A 19,650-nucleotide genomic window follows, 5' to 3' on the forward strand; every position below is an offset into this window, starting at 1 on the left:
CAGGTAAGTGAATGCTTTAAATGGGAATAATTAGTGCCGGTACTCAACAAATTGAGCAGGGTGGGCCTTTAGAGTCAGCAAGGGGCATGGCTGGAGGGGGTGGCTGTGATATCATCATTGTCTTGGCATCGATTCGCAGCTGATACACTTTGACTAAAAACTGTATTTTACAACAAATTGTTCATGTAAATTTACAAAAACAGTTATAGATTTTGAACTTGGTTCGTGTATTGGTATTGGCTCAACATCCTGTGATTCTAGGCAAATCACTTAATCTCCCTGTAAACGAATTTGTCATTGACTGATGCTCATGAAAATCACTGGTGTTGATGATTAAGTGGCAGGTGCTGAACGATAGGCTAAAATTAAGCACTGGGCATCAGAGATTGGTGCTCACACTTGCAGCATCATTCACAATTATTTTTTTTAACATGCAGATAGTGCGTCCATCCGTTGTGCCTAAACTCATGCATTTAACTCACAGCCTCCTGACAGCCTGGGCACAGCGCACTTGCTACAATCATGTACTTTTGGATTCCGTGCACCTCGTGAGACATGGCAGGCAGCAGTCTCTATGCCCTATGTGCAGCGTCTAGCTGGCACCTACGATTTCATGGGGCGGCTCCTCCACTATTGCAGAGTAGCGTCGCCCCACTGCTTTCTCGCAGTGCGAGAAGCAGGAACATAAAATGGTAATAACTTCCATTTTATGTTTCTGCTTCTCGCACTGCAAAAAAGCAGTGGGGTTTGGTTGCGGGCGAGCGGGTGAGCGAGGCTGCTCTGTGAGCAGTGCTGAGCAGGGGAGGAGCGGTGTGCCCACTCCTGAGTGCGCATGACTGGTTTGCTCGGCCCTCTGGGGCAGACCAACCAGTCATGCGCACTCTGCCCTTCTCCATGTAGGCATCAGCCTACATGGAGAAAATGGCCGGGTGTTAGCCCCTGGCTCGGCGGCGTCCCGACCAATCACAACTCTGCTTGGAGCATTATTATTGGCTTAGGGGTGGGAGTCTGGCTGCATGCTTCCTGTTCCCGCCAGAGGCAGGAGAGTAGGAGCAGCGACAACAAGGACCTGGTCGCCGGAAAGGTAAGTTCCCTTTTTGTATTATTATTACATTAAACCCCTTCCCCCCGAGTGACCCCCTGCCCACCCACCCGCGAGTCATGCTGGCCGTGACTGACGCTGTCAATGAGGCACAGGGTCAAGGCTGATTTGCATATAGCCATTGTCTGACCTAGGGTGGTGTGGAGTGCAAAAAAACGATGGATTTAGGCCCAGATCTTTGTACTGGGGTGAATGTAAGACATTGTTCTGCATTCTGTCCATCAACTGTGTTTTTTGCAATTTTCACCCCGAGTGGGCTGGGTATGCTCAGACGTGAGTCCCAGGCTCTCCACATCACTGGAGTCAAGTATCCAGGCTGAAGAAGGCTGATAGCCAGAAACCGGTCCTTGGATGCTTGATTCCGGTCTAGGAAAGACATGGCTTGGTAGTTCGGGCTGGACTGTTCCCATGAGGCACAGGGTCAAGGCTGATTTTCATATAGCCATTGTTTGACATAGGGTGGTGTGGAGTGCAAACAAACGATGGATTTAGGCCCAAATCTTTGTACTGGGGTGAATGTAAGACATTGTTCTGCATTCTGTCCATCAACTGTGTTTTTTGCAATTTTCACCCCAAGTGGGCTGGGTATGCTCAGACGTGAGTCCCAGGCTCTCCACATCACTGGAGTCAAGCTATCCAGGCTGAAGAAGGCTGATAGCCAGAAACCGGTCCTTGGATGCTTGATTCCGGTCTAGGAAAGACATGGCTTGGTAGTTCGGGCTGCACTGTTCCCATGAGGCACAGGGTCAAGGCTGATTTGTATATAGACATTGTCTGACCTAGGTTGGTGTGTAGTGCAAAAAAACGATGGATTTAGGCCCGGATCTTTGTACTGGGGTGAATGTAAGACATTGTTCTGCATTCTGTCCATCAACTGTGTTTTTTGCAATTTTCACCCGAGTGGGCTGGGTATGCTCAGACGTGAGTCCCAGGCTCTCCACATCACTGGAGTCAAGCTATCCAGGCTGAAGAAGGCTGATAGCCAGAAACCGGTCCTTGGATGCTTGATTCCGGTCTAGGAAAGACATGGCTTGGTAGTTCGGGATGGACTGTTCCCATGAGGCACAGGGTCAAGGCTGATTTGCATATAGCCATTGTCTGACCTAGGGTGGTGTGGAGTGCAAAAAACGATGGATTTAGGCCCAGATCTTTGTACTGAGGTGAATGTAAGACATTGTTCTGCATTCTGTCCATCAACTGTGTTTTTTGCAATTTTCACCCCGAGTGGGCTGGGTGTGCTCAGACGTGAGTCCCAGGCTCTCCACATCACTGGAGTCAAGCTATCCAGGCTGAAGAAAGCTGATAGCCAGAAACCGGTCCTTGGATGCTTGATTCCGGTCTAGGAAAGACATGGCTTGGTAGTTCGAACTGGACTGTTCCCATGAGGCACAGGGTCAAGGCTGATTTGCATATAGCCATTGTCTGACCTAGGGTGGTGTGGAGTGCAAAAAAAATGATGGATTTAGGCCCAGATCTTTGTACTGGGGTGAATGTAAGACATTGTTCTGCATTCTGTCCATCAACTGTGTTTTTTGCAATTTTCACCCCGAGTGGGCTGGGTATGCTCAGACGTGTGAATGTAAGACATTGTTCTGCATTCTGTCCATCAACTGTGTTTTTTGCAATTTTCACCCCGAGTGGGCTGGGTATGCTCAGACGTGTGAATGTAAGACATTGTTCTGCATTCTGTCCATCAACTGTGTTTTTTGCAATTTTCACCTAAGTTTTCCAGGGGCGGCTCCTCCACTATGGCAGAGTAGCGTTGCCCCACTGCTTTCTCGCAGTGCGAGAAGCAGAAACATAAAATGGTAATAACTTCCATTTTATGTTTCTGCTTCTCGCACTGCAAAAAAGCAGTGGGGTTTGGTTGCGGGCGGGCGGGTGAGCGAGGTTGCTCTGTGAGCAGTGCTGAGCAGGGGAGGAGCGGTGTGCCCACTCCTGAGTGCGCATGACTGGTTTGCTCGGCCCTCTGGGGCAGACCAACCCGTCATGCGCACTCTGCCCTTCTCCATGTAGGCAGCAGCCTACATGGAGAAAATGGCCGGGTATTTGCCCCTGGCTCGGCGGCGTCCCGACCAATCACAACTCTGCTTGCAGCATTAATATTGGCTTAGGGGTGGGAATCTGGCTGCATGCTTCCTGTTCCCGCCAGAGGCAGGAGAGTAGGAGGAGCAGAGACGACAAGGACCTGGTCGCCGGAAAGGTAAGTTCCCTTTTTTTATTATTATTACATTAAACCCCTCCCCCCTGCCCACCCACCCGCGAGTCATGCTGGCCACGACTGACGCTGTCAATGAGAGTGCAACGCGCAGGTGCGACCAGTGCTGGCCTACCCTGGCTGTTCACTGTCAGTGTGGTACACACACACCCTGCGCTCTGAAAGTCTCGTCGTGGGCACTCACGCTGAACCCATCCTGTCTGCCCCTAGGAGTACTGGCGCTCTTCTAGACCAAGGAGAAGTTCCGGTACTGAAGGGTGGAAAACTGAGAAATACCAGTACTTAGTACCGGTACATTTAAAGCACTGATTATAAAGAAATTAGAAACAGGTTTTGCAGACTCCATGCATTAAACTATTTCTGAGGCCGATAACTGTAAATCTTATTTTCAACACAAGGTGGCAGAATGTCTCCATCACATTCGTCTTCCTGCTTTAGACTTTTTTTAACTTCACTTTGTCATTGGGACCCAGGTTTCTCTCTTTATTCTTAGTGGTTCACTATTTATAAAGTTATTATTACAAAATGTGTGATACCGCTGTCATGAGGCCATAGTTCCACTTTTACCTGTCTACATCTGTCGAAATGAGCTTAAGCCGAGATTGTCCATCATACTTTCTCGGAACATATTCATACTTAACAATATGTTTTTTATACATTATCCCAGCACTTCATTCTCCGGGAGTAAAGGAAAAGACAAGTTTGAAAGCAGCCTACAGTTGATTTATATTTTCTTCCATTAAAGCTCCTACTATGTTATTGGAACTCATGTAAACACGGAGCTAGTGCGCGCTCGCTCTCTCTCTCTCTCTCTCTCTCTCTCTCTCTATTAGGCTAGTTAGGGTGAGCACTGCAGGGCTTTAAGTGGGGCGGGTCCCTCTGTGTCTCAGCACTGACAGTAATTAAAACCTGGCCTTGAAACGGATCCCTATCAGACCTATGGTCACCTAGCTTAACATGAAAAAAACACGGTTTGATTCCTGGACAATGAATGTAGAAACCCTTAAGGTAATCCATGTTTTCGTGTGAACATTGCATTTCTTTTACTCAAGTTCGCCTTCTCTAAAAGTGTTTGGTTTTCTCCAGACCCGTGTTTCTGCCAATTTTTTTCATGCAGCATTGCTTGCTTTTGTGTAGCGCATACAGTGAACTGAGTTGCCTTTAGGTGTCTCTCTCTGTGAGCTCAGGTTGGGGGTGGGTGTTTGTAACGGGCCACGAATGAGGACCGTGACGATTAAGCTGAAGGTAGTGCAAGTTTCTAACTGCATTTTTTTGGGGGGGGGGGGGGGGGGGGGGGGGCTAGGGGGGGGTATAAAGGTGTTCGGAACACATGCTCGTTCAGCCCTTATCCGCTCTGTAGAGTGCATTGAGCAATACTCGTGTGTGGCAATGGTAATTGTAATTCATTGTGAAACGAAAGAATGAGGTACGCAATATGCAGATGGAGGATTTCAGAAAGACGTGGAGAGGAAAAGAGTGTCTTCAACAGGGTGAGAGACAGCAGAGGAAAGAAGTGTGAAGGTGTTGCACTTGGCACTTTCTAAAGGGTTAACACCAAACTTTTTGGCTTGCTCTGCCTATTTTTCTGACATTCTTTTTGTTGGCTTTAGGACTCTGAGCACATTACCACTGCTAATCAGTGCCCAGGCGCATGCGCTCTCTCCTCTAAACATGGTATGATTGGTTTACACCTGTTTGGCATATTTGATTTACTTTTTAGTCCCTTGTGCAGTGGTATGCCATATACCCAGAGCTGGTAAATTAAATGCTACCAGTGGTCCTGCAGAACTGCTCCTGCCACCCACAGACATAGCCTTTCAAACCTGTCTCAGGCCTGTCACTGCAGGGGCTGTTTGCACATTTTGCTGCCACTTCCATTTGACATTTAAAACTACTTGCCACGCCTTAGACCCCCTTTTTATTACACATAGGTCACCCCTAAGGTAGGCTCTAGGTAGTCCATAGGTAGGGTGCTTTGTAAGTAAAAGGTTGGACATGTGCCTTTATGTGTGGCTTGGCCTGGTAGTGACAGTCTATTTAGTTTTCCACAGCCGTGCGACCTACTCCTCTCCTAGGCTAGCATTGGGAATTCCCTTATATCATTTTAAGTGGTAGTTCCTGATCATAAAGGAGTGGCGTTGCCATGTTTGGTATGTGTAGAATAGTGGTGAAAAATCCTCTTTACTATTTTAGAAATTCCAATTTTAGAAAGTGGGAATTTCTTCATGCTTAGGACTCTTTATGCTTTGCAGCCTGATCCCAATACACATCTGGGCTGGGTGACAACTACACTTTGTGCATACCTGCTAGACAGCCAAGCCATAGAAAGGGTTGGGTGTGACAGATAATACATCTGCATTCATCTGCATACTGATAGTCTTACTGGGCTGGGAGAGGAAGAGGTGGTTCATACAGACATATGAATAGGTTGTGTCCTGTCCTCACACAAAGGGCTAATTTACACCATACTGATCGTCTGGAGCCAGGGCTGGGCTGCACAGGATTGTTACGCACTGCTAAGGGCTCTTTTGAAATCACCCCTTCATTGAAAACTTTTTTGAGTATAAGTACTGGGGCTCTGACACCATGTTTTAGACACTGCTTGGGACTTGTAATCAAACCCTGTGGCTCTGCAATATGCAAATTAGAAAGGTTTGCCAGTGATATCTACACCAATATACCATATTCTTCATGTTTGTTTACTGTGGTGCTTTAAATCTGGCATATGCCTACAAGCCTGACTGTTCCTCTCTACTTCTTCCTCTCAACTTCATTTGGGCACAGCATTGGTCCCTTGATAGCTGAAGTGGGCTGGGGAAAGGTCATGTGACGTTTGCTAGGCCATCCGTACTGCCAACCTGGACTTAAAGCCCTCTTCCTCTTATATCTCCTTTAAACAGACTGTTTCTCTTCTAACATCTCAAGGGGGACAGGATTTTCTTCCATGTGAGCCACGCTTAAGTTAAACATGTTGCAACACTGTTAGTAATGACATTTTCTATTCTAGCTCTTAAGATTCTTTTCACTTTTCCACAGTGGCTAACAACTAAAAGACGGGACACTGGCTTAATCCATTTCTTATTCTGTGGGCATTGCAAAAAAAAACAAGCATTTGGAATGCAATAGGTCTCGCATTTGCGAGAGTTTAAGTTACTGGCATTGAAAATCACAATGCTTTTTATTTATGTTTTAAAAACCAAAACATAAATAAAAGGTATCGTTATTTACAATGTCAATAGCTCAAACTCGCATACATGCCAGACCTATTGCATTGCAAATGCTTGTTGTATTTCTAACCAGGAGGAGGCTGGATACCTTTTCCAACCACAGTCAGGCATTACAATGCTTGCTTATCAAGTGATCTAAGTAATTGATTGAAGGTGGTAAACTCGAAGGAGAATACGTTTCTGATATGGGTTAATTGGGTTATTATGGGACATTATTGGGTTATGGGAGAACAGATTCAGAACCTTCAGCCCTTAAACATATGAACAGTGCTTATAATTCGGGGGGGTGTTGTGGGCTGAAATGAGTGGGTCAGCTTCACGAGTGCAGGTCAGGCGGAAGGAGGGTTATTCAAATCACGGATCTGTTGCCAGCTATGTTTATACAACACTAGTATTGTATCAAAAAAGACCATTGCGCCACGCTTCTCTGCATCGAAATATAATAAAATAAAATGTATACATATAATAAAATATGATAAAAAGTCAGTAAGAATTTAGCAAGTGGACCAAATAATCGCTCCACTGTTTTGAGTTCTTTTTTCCGACATCCAACATGGCAAGCATACCACGTATAGATTTCCTCTTTGATAGGAACTGTCCAATTCCATCATTCAAAGTCACGATACAATAGATCAATCAGAACGAAAATGGTATTTCATTTTGTTTGCATTCACAACAGCCACTTTTATTTTTTCCAGTGGCAATAGTTTTGTCACAAATGTATTTGGTAGTGGTAGCAAGCATAGCAATACTTTTTTTGATTTGTGGATCTTGGTACATTTGTAACTTTTTCTACAGATTGTTTTGAGGGAAATCTTCGGCTATTTTAATGTGATGGTTTTTGAGACAGATTGGACAGAAGCCAGATTTTGAAACTTCTAGGAAATGATAACTTCCGTAAAGAAACTTCTTGTTTCCGTCACATTGTTTATCAACCTCTTCCTTGAAGCACTGGCCACAACAAATGCCAGCTTTGTCAAATTAGTGGTATATTTTGGTGACATAGGCAGCAACATACATACTCAAGCAGACGTAGTATTGCCAGCAAGAGCAGGGCTGAAACCACAAAATGCATTTAATTTATTCATATTGAACGTAGTTCAGAAAACACCAAGATTGAACCTGGGTACACAGCAGGACTGTTGCAAAGATGAATGCCACCCTTTGGCTACACTCCCTTTTGGCAATATGGCCACACAGACTGCCTGAAATGGCTATGTAGTACCCTCTGCTGTTAGTGCTGTAAACTACCACATTGTCTGTAACTTTCCCAGATAGCTACATGCAAAAGGCTCATAGGACAATTTAAATTCTTATTCAGTAGTGCTGTTCTCTTGTTTCAGAAATGTAAAAATGTAAAGAGACATGCGCCGCCGGTGCACTCTGTCTCCATAGAGTGTCGAAGTGCATAGACTGAGTGCTGTAGCTGTTTTACGTACCTCGTTGAAAAATCCCCAGCATCACGTCAAAAGAAATGCATATCCATTTCTTGTAGAGTAAGTTTGGATATTATTTGTCTCAGAAATGTAAAGTATTCCATGCACTGCGGCAGAACGTGCGAGCCACCTAACGCACATCAATCCTCCTAGGCAAATTCGCATTGGATTCTTAGCTATTTCCCTATAAATTATTCTAGCAACATAAAAAACAGGGCACTGCTGCAGGGCAACATCGAACCTGAACAAAGTGTAGCGAGATTTAACAATTAAGCATTTGCAATCCAATAGGTTTCCAATTTACGCGAGACCTATTGCATTGTGAAAGCTTGGCAACTTGGCATCACGGACAATGGGAGGGAGGGTGGGGGGTGGCACAGACATTGGGAGGGAGGGAGGGAGGGAGGGAGGGTGGGTGGTGTGGCATATCTACATCATTGTGTTGTAAAGATGATGCGAACAGATGACAGGATACTTCTGGTTGGTTACAAATAGATTTAATGCAGGACACAGCTGAGTACAATCCTCGCCAGCTGACCAGACCACCAACTGACACTCATGGAATTCTCCAGGTAGAAGTCAGAACATACATAGGCATTGTGGTAGACAGGGAACAAGAAAACACAAAGAAAGGACTAAGACAAAAGACAAGCATATTACACGAAGAATCAATGTACAACACATCTCCCTCCTTTATAGAAAAGAAAAGAAATAAAGGAAAACAAAGATTACAATACAAGAGACTGCAACGCCAACCACAAGGACAAAAGAGAATTCAGAGACACAGGATGAAAAGAGAAGAGTGAGATGAAACAAAACACTCTATCAATCAAACAACACCTACCCCATGTTGTACAATAACAAAACATGAGTACTAATATCATTACACTCCATCCCCCTCCCTTAGAGAAACCAAAACAAGGTTTAGAAGAGAGAAAATCAATCCAACAAGGAAAGATGCTCACGCCCACAACCTCCCCAAACACGAGTACACTATAGGGTAAAAACCCTAATAACCAAAGGTAGACATAAACAAAGATCTTTGGGAGAGACACAACATACCCTAAGAAAGTTAAAGAAACCAAAAGTTCCCCTTTTTACGGACACATTGACAGTGTAAACATGACACCACAAAATAAGGAACAACATAAGGAATTAAGCCTGGCAAATAACACAACTTTCTTTAAACAGGGTACATCTCAGGATAGATAACCTGGGAACTAACATGGGCAATGACTAATAAGAGCAGCACTAACACTACTACTCATTTCAGAAAAACTAAATCAGTCAATCTGAGAACTAATAAAGGTATTGATCACTCACCAACACCACACCCTCCAAAGTAGGCTACACCGCACGACAGCACAGGATGGTTAACCTGGAGATTGACTAACTTCCAACACTATCTCTCCAAAGAAGGGTACAAAACAGAGTTCAAACCCAGAAACCAAACCTACAGCATGCCCTACAAAGGGTATACCATGGGTACCAACAGGCCCCACACCCTCCCCAAAGAAGGGTACACCAATGAGTAAAAACACCGACATATGAAAGTACAACAACAACAAATCTCAATACACTTTCCTCACTAACCTCAATAACACACAACAGGTTGCACAGGGTTCACACCCTGGAACTAATACACCAACATGCCCCACATAGGGTATACCATGGGTACAAACTGGCCCCACACCCTCCCCAAAGAAGGGTACACCATTGGGTAAAAGACACCGCCATAGGAAAGTAGAGCCACAACAGTTCTCAAAACACTTTCCACTCTGACCCCCAAAACACTCAAAAGGTTAAACACAGCAGGAAAAACATATAAGCCCTCCTAGATAGAGTACATCAGAGGAAATGGCCCTGCAGATTAGAATGGGGCACCAGATGTCAGTGCAACCTCATAATAAAGAAAACAACAGGAAAACAGACCCAAGAAACCGTCATCACATAACTGGTGTTGAACTAGTTCAAGCATTCTCATATCACAATCAAGCAACATTTACTAACAAACTCAGTGACCTAACCACCAACAATACAACAAAACAGGGTGACGACAATTTATACACTAACACGCCCGACATAGAATGTCCCATGGGTACCGATTGGCCCCACCCCCTCCCCAAAGAAGGGTACACTATTGGGTAAAAGACACCGCCATGGGGAAAGAACAGCCACATACTTTCCACATTGACCCCCAATATACAAGCTGCAACAAAAGTTGCACAAGGTTCATACCTTGGAATTTACACTCCAACACGCTCTACATAGAGTATACCATGGGTACCGCCCGGCCCCACCCTCTCACTAATGAAGGGTACACTATTGGGTAAAAGACACCGCCATAGGAAAGAACAGCCACACACTTTCCACATTGACCCCCAAAATACAAGCTGCCTAACAACAAGACATCATTTATACTCTAGAATATACCATGGGAACCAACCGGCCCCACCCCCTCCCCAAAGAAGGGTACACCATTGGGTAAAAGACACCGCCATGGGAAAGAACAGCCACACACTTTCCACATTGACCCCCAAAATATAAGCTAATGAGCTGCCTAACAACAAGACACAACAGCTCATCGTCCTGGTTCCTCTCAGAACCTCTCTGTAATAACTCGCTGTCACAAATCCTTAGACTTGGAAGATCTTGAAACCCTTCAGTCTCAAATTTACTTCTTGGATTCGTTCCAACACGGATTCCTCACCTTGCTTTAGTGACATGCTTCAGGACTCACAGTCCCAATTCAGATTTTACTAAGTTTTGAAGTCACCATCAGAACAATTTCAGTCCCGGCCACTTGACGGTAAACTTTGTCCTCTCCCAGCTGGACACTGAAAACCATGACTCTTTTTAGTCCCGAGACACACATCGACCTTTCCCTGTAACTAACTTGGATTCTTCATCAACGTTATGGACTTACAGTCCAGAGACTCACTTACAACTCGCTGACCGGAGTCTCCCATTTGGCCTTTGTTCCGGTTGTAAACTTACTGTCCAGACTCTCACCTGGGACCTTTGTCCCCATAGTGGACATACTGTCTAGAGTCTGCCGTGGGACTGGACCTTTGTCCCCCGTTGTGGACCTACCAACAAGAGACTCACTTGGGACTTACCATCCTGAGTCTTTCCAGGAACTTTTCCCCGTTGCGGAATTTATAGTCCAGAGGCTCACCTGAGACTTACTGTCTAGAGTCTCTCCAGGGACTCTGGTCAGCTTTAAACGTCGCCAAAATGTTGTAAAGATGATGCGAACAGATGACAGGATACTTCTGGTTGGTTACAAATAGATTTAATGCAGGACACAGCTGAGTACAATCCTCGCCAGCTGACCAGACCACCAACTGACACTCATGGAATTCTCCAGGTAGAAGTCAGAACATACATAGGCATTGTGGTAGACAGGGAACAAGAAAACACAAAGAAAGGACTAAGACAAAAGACAAGCATATTACATGAAGAATCAATGTACAACACATTGCCTCCTTGGTTATCACAGGGGTTCTGTATTACATCATCTGGTAAGTGTTCCATCATGAGGTTGGACTGTGTTGATGTATTCTAGAATTGCATGTAGTCAGTTAGCTTATGGACTTGAATGTATGATGACCTGATCCTTGTACCTGCTTGGAATAAATATATAGCTAATACCTGAATATCACCTGGAGTAATCGTTATTACAGGTGGGTGAAGGCAGGCACGAACAAAGGGACAGTGGGCGGGCGTGGGGCAGGAGAGGAGATGGCACAGAAAACAGGACGGAAGGCAGGGAGAGGAAAAGAAGGCACCGACAACGGGAGGGAGGGTGGAGGGGGGTCGAAGGCACCAAAACACACATTCAGGCGGGGATGCGGGTCACGCAGAGAGGGGTTAGTTTAATAATAATAAAAATTAAACGTACCTTCCTACCGTCTGGGTCCTGCGTCGTCTCTGCTTCTGCTCCTCCTCTCCTGCATTCGGCAGGAACAGGAAGCAGGCAGCCAGTCTCCCATCCCAAAGCCAATCACAGCACTGCAAGCGGTGTTGTGATCGGTCGGGACACTGCCCAGTCAGGGGCTAATGGCCCGGCCATGTTCTCCAGGTATGCTGCATTGCAGCCTGCATGGAGAACGGCAGAGTGTGCATGACTGGTTTGGTCGGCCCCAGAGGGCTGACCAAACCAGAGATGCGCACTTCAGGAGTGGACACACCACTCCTCCCCTGTCCAGGCAGAATGTGCATGACTGGTTTCGTCAGCCGAGAAGGCTGACCAAACCCGTCATGCGCACTCAGGAGTTGGCACACCACTCCTCCCCTGCCCAGCCCTGCTCGCAGAGCAGGCCCGACCACTCGCCTGCCCGCAACCAAACCCTTCTGCTTTCTTGCAGTGCAAGAAGCAGAAACATAAAATTTTGTTATTACCATTTTATGTATCACCATTTTATGTTTCTCACTGCGAGAAAGCAGTGGTGCGACGCTCCTCCTCCCTAGTGGAGGAGCCGCCCCTGCCCATAGGGCAGCTAGATCTAAACTATAGAGCGTGATTTTAATATACTCTAACCATGGGATTCTCAGATGACCTCTTAAACTCAGAAATTCCACAAGGGGTAACCTGTAAGAGTGTAACTCCTCTGTTGACCACAATTTTCGCCAATATAAGGAGGTCTTGACTTCGCTGAGTTAATAATTGGATACACACCTAAATCAACTAATTGAGGTATGCATAGAGCAAACTGGGGGACATTTAATAAAGAATGCATTAAATTGTTCACAACCACTGCTATACTCTTGCCCTTTACATGTCCCCATAGCTCAGGTCCATAGAAAGCCAGCCCCCTAGCCATGATAATATATATTTCTGGGGATGGTGAAATGTTTCTTGATTTAGAGGTCTTATACAATTTTTGGTAATGGCTCTGGATTCCTGCTGTAGTTTTAATGTGCTCCTATTAATCTGGGGCAACCAAGAAAAATTACTAATTAATCTGACTCCCAAATAATCAAAGTAGAAAGTTGCTCTAGTATTTTATTGAGAGATTTTATACATGCCTTGATAGATTTATGAGAGTTAAAGGGCAAATATTTGGTTTTCTTTGAATTTAGCCCCAGCCTCCTCTCCATACAAAAAATGAGGAAAGGATCAATCAAGGCAAGCAACCAGCAAGGGGTTTTAGAAAGAAGAACCATATTGTCAGCAAACAATAGCGCCGGTACTCTTGAGGCACCTCTTTTTGGGGCGTGATTACCTGGGAAATCTACATATTTCACAATGTCATCTATACTAATATATTAAATAGAGAGCCCAAACCTTTGAGGCGGGTAATCTCAGGAACCACAGCACCAATCACAACACCCAATACAGCGTTGGAAAGGGCAGTTGCAGCAGAAGAACATAGGCCATGCAGAAGCCCACCATATACATTTAAAAAGTAAAAGAACCGTGCCAGCAAAGTAGTCCCTTGTGGGCGTGTCTGCGTTGTGGTGTGGGCGTGTGCTAGGGGCGTGTGGTACGTTCCGCCTTTCATGCCATGTCTCATATCGTGTGCTGTGGGCGTGTGATGGGGCGTGGGCGTGTGCGGGCGCGGGATTACGGAAAAAAAAGGTGAGCGTTGTGCCCAATAATTCATTGTTTTTTCTTCCCAGGTTCTGTACATTCCAGCTCCGGGTGTGCTTGCCCCGTACTCCCAGTGACATGCACCTGCTTTACTGTATGAAGGTCAGGCATGGCGCTATTCCCAAGGGCCGGAAGGAGCGCAAACAGGGGCCATTGTGCAGGAAATGTAATCTCGCCTTAACTTCCGGTGACGCCTGAAGTGCACACTGGAGATTTTCCACTTCTGTTGCGTACAGGTCTCGCGGCACGCACATCCGGACACAAGGCCCGCCTTCACGGAAATAGCAAGAAAAGGACTATCCCTCCCCCGAGAATATGTGATGATAGTCCGCAAACCAACATCCAGCATACCATCACTCCGCAATTTTTATAACGCAGGACTATTACTCCGCAAAGAATAATTTCTAAAACTTTTACAACGCATATGACTTTATCACACATCCAATTATAACGCAGATGCATGTGTGGTAAAGTCATATACATTGTAAAAGTACATTATTAAAACATCAAATATATGTTTGTATATATGTGTATTTATATATATATATATACACATTTTTTAAATTTAATTAAAACATTTATTCTTTTAAATTGCATTATTTATATTGTTTTTATTTATTATTTTATTTTATTACCCTTTACACCCTAAAAACTAATCCCACCCTGCTCCCTTTAAATACCCCTGCACCCCATAATCATAACCCACCCTTACTCCTTAAAATACCCCAACACCCTTAAACACTAACCCTTCTTAACCCTATAAATATACCATGTACCCCAAAACCCAAACCTATCCCTAAACCCTAAAAATACCCCTGTACCCCAAAACCCAAACCTAGCCCTGAACCCTATAAATACCCCTGTACCTCAAAACCCAAACCTACCCCTGAACCCTAAAAATACCCCAGAACCCCAAACCTAGCCCTGAACCCTAAAAATACCCCTGTACCCCAAAACCCAAACCTACCCCTGAACCCTAAAATACACATCTACCCCAAAACGCAAACCTAGCCCTGAACCCTAAAAATACCCCTGTACCCCAAAACCCAAACATACCCCTGAACCCTAAAATACCCCTGTACCCCAAAACCCAAACCTACCCCTGAACCCTAAAAATACCCCTATACCCCAAAACTCAAACCTAGCCCTGAACCCTAAAAATACCCCTGTACCCCAAAACCCATACCTATCCCTAAACCCTAAAATACCCCTGTACCCCAAAACCCAAACCTAGCCCTGAACCCTAAAAATACCCCTGTACCCCAAAACCCACACCTAGCCCGAACCCTTAAAATACCCCTGTACCCCAAAACCCAAACCTACCCCTGAACCCTAAAAATACCCCTATACCCCAAAACCCAAACCTAGCCCTGAATCCTAAAAATACCCCTGTACCCCAAAACCCATACCTATCCCAAACCCTAAAACTACCCCTGTACCCCATAACCCAAAACTATATCTGAACCCTTAAAATACCCAAACACCCCAAAACATATACCTCAGTACCCCAAAACATGTACCCCTATACCCATACTTACCTTATCCAAACATGCTTTTACCATTCATGCATTTACAACGAATTTCGTTGTAAACGTATGCGTGGTAAAAGCATATAAAATGTAATGCCATGCGTTATAATGGCATTGCGGAGTCATGGTACTTTCGTAATGAAAGTATGCGGAGTGATGGTATGCGGAAAGAAAGTTGCAGAATAATGGGTGTTTACCCTCCCCCGGTAAGTACATTGGTGGCACGGCGGCCCACATTTCCAGCAACATACTCATATTTTTTCACCACCCATTTGAAAAATGCACAGGTCTCTCTCATTGATGGCCAGCACCGACATACACTTTTAGACACACCTCCCGCCACAAGTTCTAGAATTGCAAACTTTAGAGCTGGGGAGCTACGTTCGAATCTCGGCATCAGCTCAACATCCTGTGATTCCAGGCAAATCGCTTTGTCTCACCGTGCCTACCACAAATGAATGTGTTCTTCTGTAATGTAAATTATGCTCATGCCATGTTGTCGAGTTCGCACTATATAATATTGCAAGGAAAAATAAAGTATGGAAACTCGAGTGCACACACTACTGAACGCGCACTCTTAAGTGCATCAGCAGTGCACTGGGAATCGAAGCGTTTCACAGGCCTGTCACAGATAAGAAATGCTATCAAAACGAAATCCTACAAAACAATATACTACTGGCCGGCAGCAATTCATATCCGGATAACGTCGGGACGGGCTGCTAGTTTACTCATAAAGAAAAAAGTGTTGGGGTAGACAGCAGCCCTGCAGCACTCCCTTCTCTCTTATGATATTTGGATATTTGGATATTTGGAAGGGTATTTCTAAAGCGCAGACGTTCGCTCCGGAAGGAGCATCATGGCGCTATATATATATGATGCGACTAGTCAGGTCACCCTTGCTGTCACATCTCAATCGAGCAAAGTTCGACTCACGCAACCTAATTAAAATGGATAAGATGTTACAGGGAAGTCCCATAACACCTAATACACCCTAAAGCTTAATACAAGAGATTAGATTAAATGCTGACTTACGTTCAACAAATCCCACATATAGATGGCCCTTTCTAGTGTCACGGTTTACTAATATATTGCATGTAATCGAAACCTCTGATCAGCATTGCTAATTTTCGAGTGAAAACCTGCTTGAAAATCGGATAAGATCCTATTATCGTTGACCCAGAAAGTGAGTTTCCCCAATATTTGTCAACAGAAGAGCTTCTGTAGCCTATCAATCAGGCCGATGGGCCTGACATTGCGAGGATCTTCAAGACTACCTTTCTCATAAATAGGGGCAATCTACGCCTCAAGCCAAGAATTTGGTAACTCACCACTCTGCAATATACAACTTGAGAGCCGGTTAAGATATGGGCCACAAACAGGGTGTTCCGAAGCATGCAGATTGTCTGGGATGTAATCGGGCCCCTGAGACTTTCCATGAGCTATCGATTTAAGGGTATCAAGGGACTCCTCGAATGTGAAGTCTAAAGCACATCACTTTTCATTCTCCTTAGGTAGATCTGCGACTGATATCCCACTGGAGACCTTATCTGCTTCCAAATATAAGCCTTCAAAGTGCTTAACCCAAACCTGGAGCTGAAGATGGTTACTGAATGTCGACTGCCATGAGTTACTAATGCTTTATTGACCCCTGTTCTGTCTGCGATCAGCAGATCGTGTCATACTTCAGTCCCCCTTTTTGATCTAGCTCAACACATTTAAAATTCATCCTAGTATATTTGTTTTCCTCCCTATCCAAAGTTTTAATAGAATTAGTTAAATCCACTTTAGCTAAATTGCATTGTTTGTTATATCAATGGTGTTTTAAACTATTGTTGGTGGATCCTTTTCACTTCCAAGTGAATAGTTCACGTGAGTGGTCAACCAAGGCTTCATGGGCCATCAATATACGTGAAGCTCTCTCTCTAGATATTTTCCATTTGTTCCAGTGTGTCTGTCACTTTGTTATAAATTTGGAACATTACATTTGGGTGACCTTTCACATAAGACCACTTAGTGCTTGATTGGTGTTCGACCTATTTTGGGCCACATGTATCATTATTTGAAATAGTGACTACCTAATTGTGATTTCCTGTGAATCACAATTAGGTAATTGCTATTCCTAATGTTTGAAACCCCATGAGTTTCATTTAGTGATTCCTAATGGTTCGCAAAATGACCTACCTCATAAATATTAATGAGGTAGGTCACACTACAGGAATCACTAAAATCATTGGGGTAGTGGCCTTCTGGGGTCAGCAGACCACCATGTCTGTGATTGTTTTTTTAAATGCAGGTTGTTTTTTAAAAAGAAAAATGAAAAGTTTTCTTCACATTTTTTAAGAGCAGGCAATGGTCCATGGACAGCTAAACCAGGATCCTCTGGCAGAGTTTGGAGATTAGCATTATTAAATTGATGGCTTTCACCTTTAGCCTACGGTGGATTGCACTTCAAGTAAATGTTGTTTGGAACCGGAGATGATAATTGAACCTCTAGTTCTATCCGCCAATCTGCCAATCCACGAGATCTAGTGATAATCATACTTGTCTACAGGCTCTGAACAGCATGTGGCCCTCAGGATATCTGAGCGAATTACTGATGAACTTTACAGATATCACAAATCCAATGGATCGTTTTCTTGATCACTGAGACTCCATCTTCTCTTCTGTCACTAGAAAATCTACACACATTATGCAAGTATTTAACCTCTACTGAGCTGGTAGCATGATCATCGGGAGTGCTTATAAGTAACTTTTCTGGCAGAATGCAAAGAGGTAGACCAAGGCCCTGTAATGGACTCTTGTGTATAGAAAGGCTGAGCAGCTGGTGCTGACGGGCGAGGAAAAAAAGACCTAATTCCCTTCTCGAATGTGTAAAACCTTCATGAGGGATGGTGAGGGGATCAGTGGAAAGAAACCTATTTGATTAGCCCAAATTTTGTCAAAGCCAGGAGTTCAGCTCTGAGGAGGAGAGTCCACCTGAATTAGTCTTGTCAATTCCATATGCTTGCAACTCTCCAAAGGCTGATGGCAGTATTTATCTACAAAACCTGATCCAGCTTCACTTCCACATCACGATGGTATATTATCATGATCTTGTACAAAAGAAAATTGTTGTAAGGAAGGTAATCATGCTGTAAATTGGATGGATAATGTCTTTACTAATGCCTTGAGTTCTGCTATCCCAGACTTTAGGTCATTGACAACCTTGAGAATGTCGCAATCAGGCGGGGTTTGCTGAATGTTACTATTAGTGGAGGGGGGGACTATTTGCATTGTTAGAGTTACACAAAGTACCAGGTTCTGGCACTGCCCAAATAGCAAATCGATGTTTGCAAGCCACGCTAGGTTCAAAGGAAACTAAAGCAGGAGCGGGTTCACCACCAAAGCAAGAGCGGCTAATCACCAACATGCTAACGAAATACTAGGGTGGAATGTAAGACATGATTGAGTTCCAGATACATTCATCTGTAGCAGAGTAATAGAATAATTCAACAGAACAGAGGAGTTTTAAGGGAATTTCTAAACATGTAGCAATCCTCAATCTTATGCAGGAAGATAGGTAGAGCATTCCTTTGAGATGAGGTAAATGAATAAGACAGTCTCCCATCCCTTCATCTTTTGAGGCAGGGAAGTGAGAGGATGGAAAGACTAGTTTGAGGGGGCCCTTTGGAGAATATTTTGAAAGCAAAGGGTGCAGGAACATGGGTCCAGTGTCAAAAAAGGCTTAGTGGTGTAAAAGGTAAGCCATGTATTGAATCATTATGGTTTCTGAGAGCCAATGCAGCTTAAAATGAGCCATATATCCTGAAGATCATAGTGATAGCGAAATGAAATGTCATATTTTGTACCCCTTCCAGCTGTGTATGGCACCGTCTGTAAGACAGGCGTTAGAGTAGTCCAGCCTAACCATGACAATAGTGTTGCTGACGCATGATGCAGAGTGTTCAGTGATGAAAGGAGGGGTTTTCTTACATTTTTACATTGAAAATAAGAAGCTGCTATGACAGCATTATTCTGGGTAGTGAACTTGAGTTCTTTATTAGTCCAGAAGGCAATGTTCTTTGCCTTGTCAACTGGGAAGATCACCAGTTCCGTGAGATTCATACCTAGAAGCATGATTTTGTTTTTAGTGGCATCGAGCCTAAGGTAATTAGGTTAGAGATTCTGACATTTTCTCTTAAAGATGTGTCAGGGGATTGTCTAGTCTCAAGATCACTTGGATAACATCAATATAAGAGAGAACTTTAAACCCAGAGGACCTGATTAAGGCAGAAAAGGGTGGAAGTAGTTAGTAAAGAGAGCAGGCGAGAACAAGGATCATGGGCCTCTACAGTTTACTGGAAAATAATCAGAGACCAAAGGGAATATGCTTTTATTTTGAACAGAAATGAGGCAAGCTCAATCGTCCTCTGTAGGACAACCTCTGAGATATTCTGGATCAAAATGGCACGGTACACTATTTAAGACGAGGTGGACAAATCACAAATGATAGGGCAGGTGGAGAATCCCTCATCTACATCTCCCCTGAGTTTGAGTCATCAG

The sequence above is a fragment of the Lissotriton vulgaris genome, chromosome 4_1, assembly GCF_964263255.1.
Source record: "Lissotriton vulgaris chromosome 4_1, aLisVul1.2, whole genome shotgun sequence".
Classification (NCBI taxonomy): Eukaryota; Metazoa; Chordata; class Amphibia; order Caudata; family Salamandridae; genus Lissotriton; species Lissotriton vulgaris.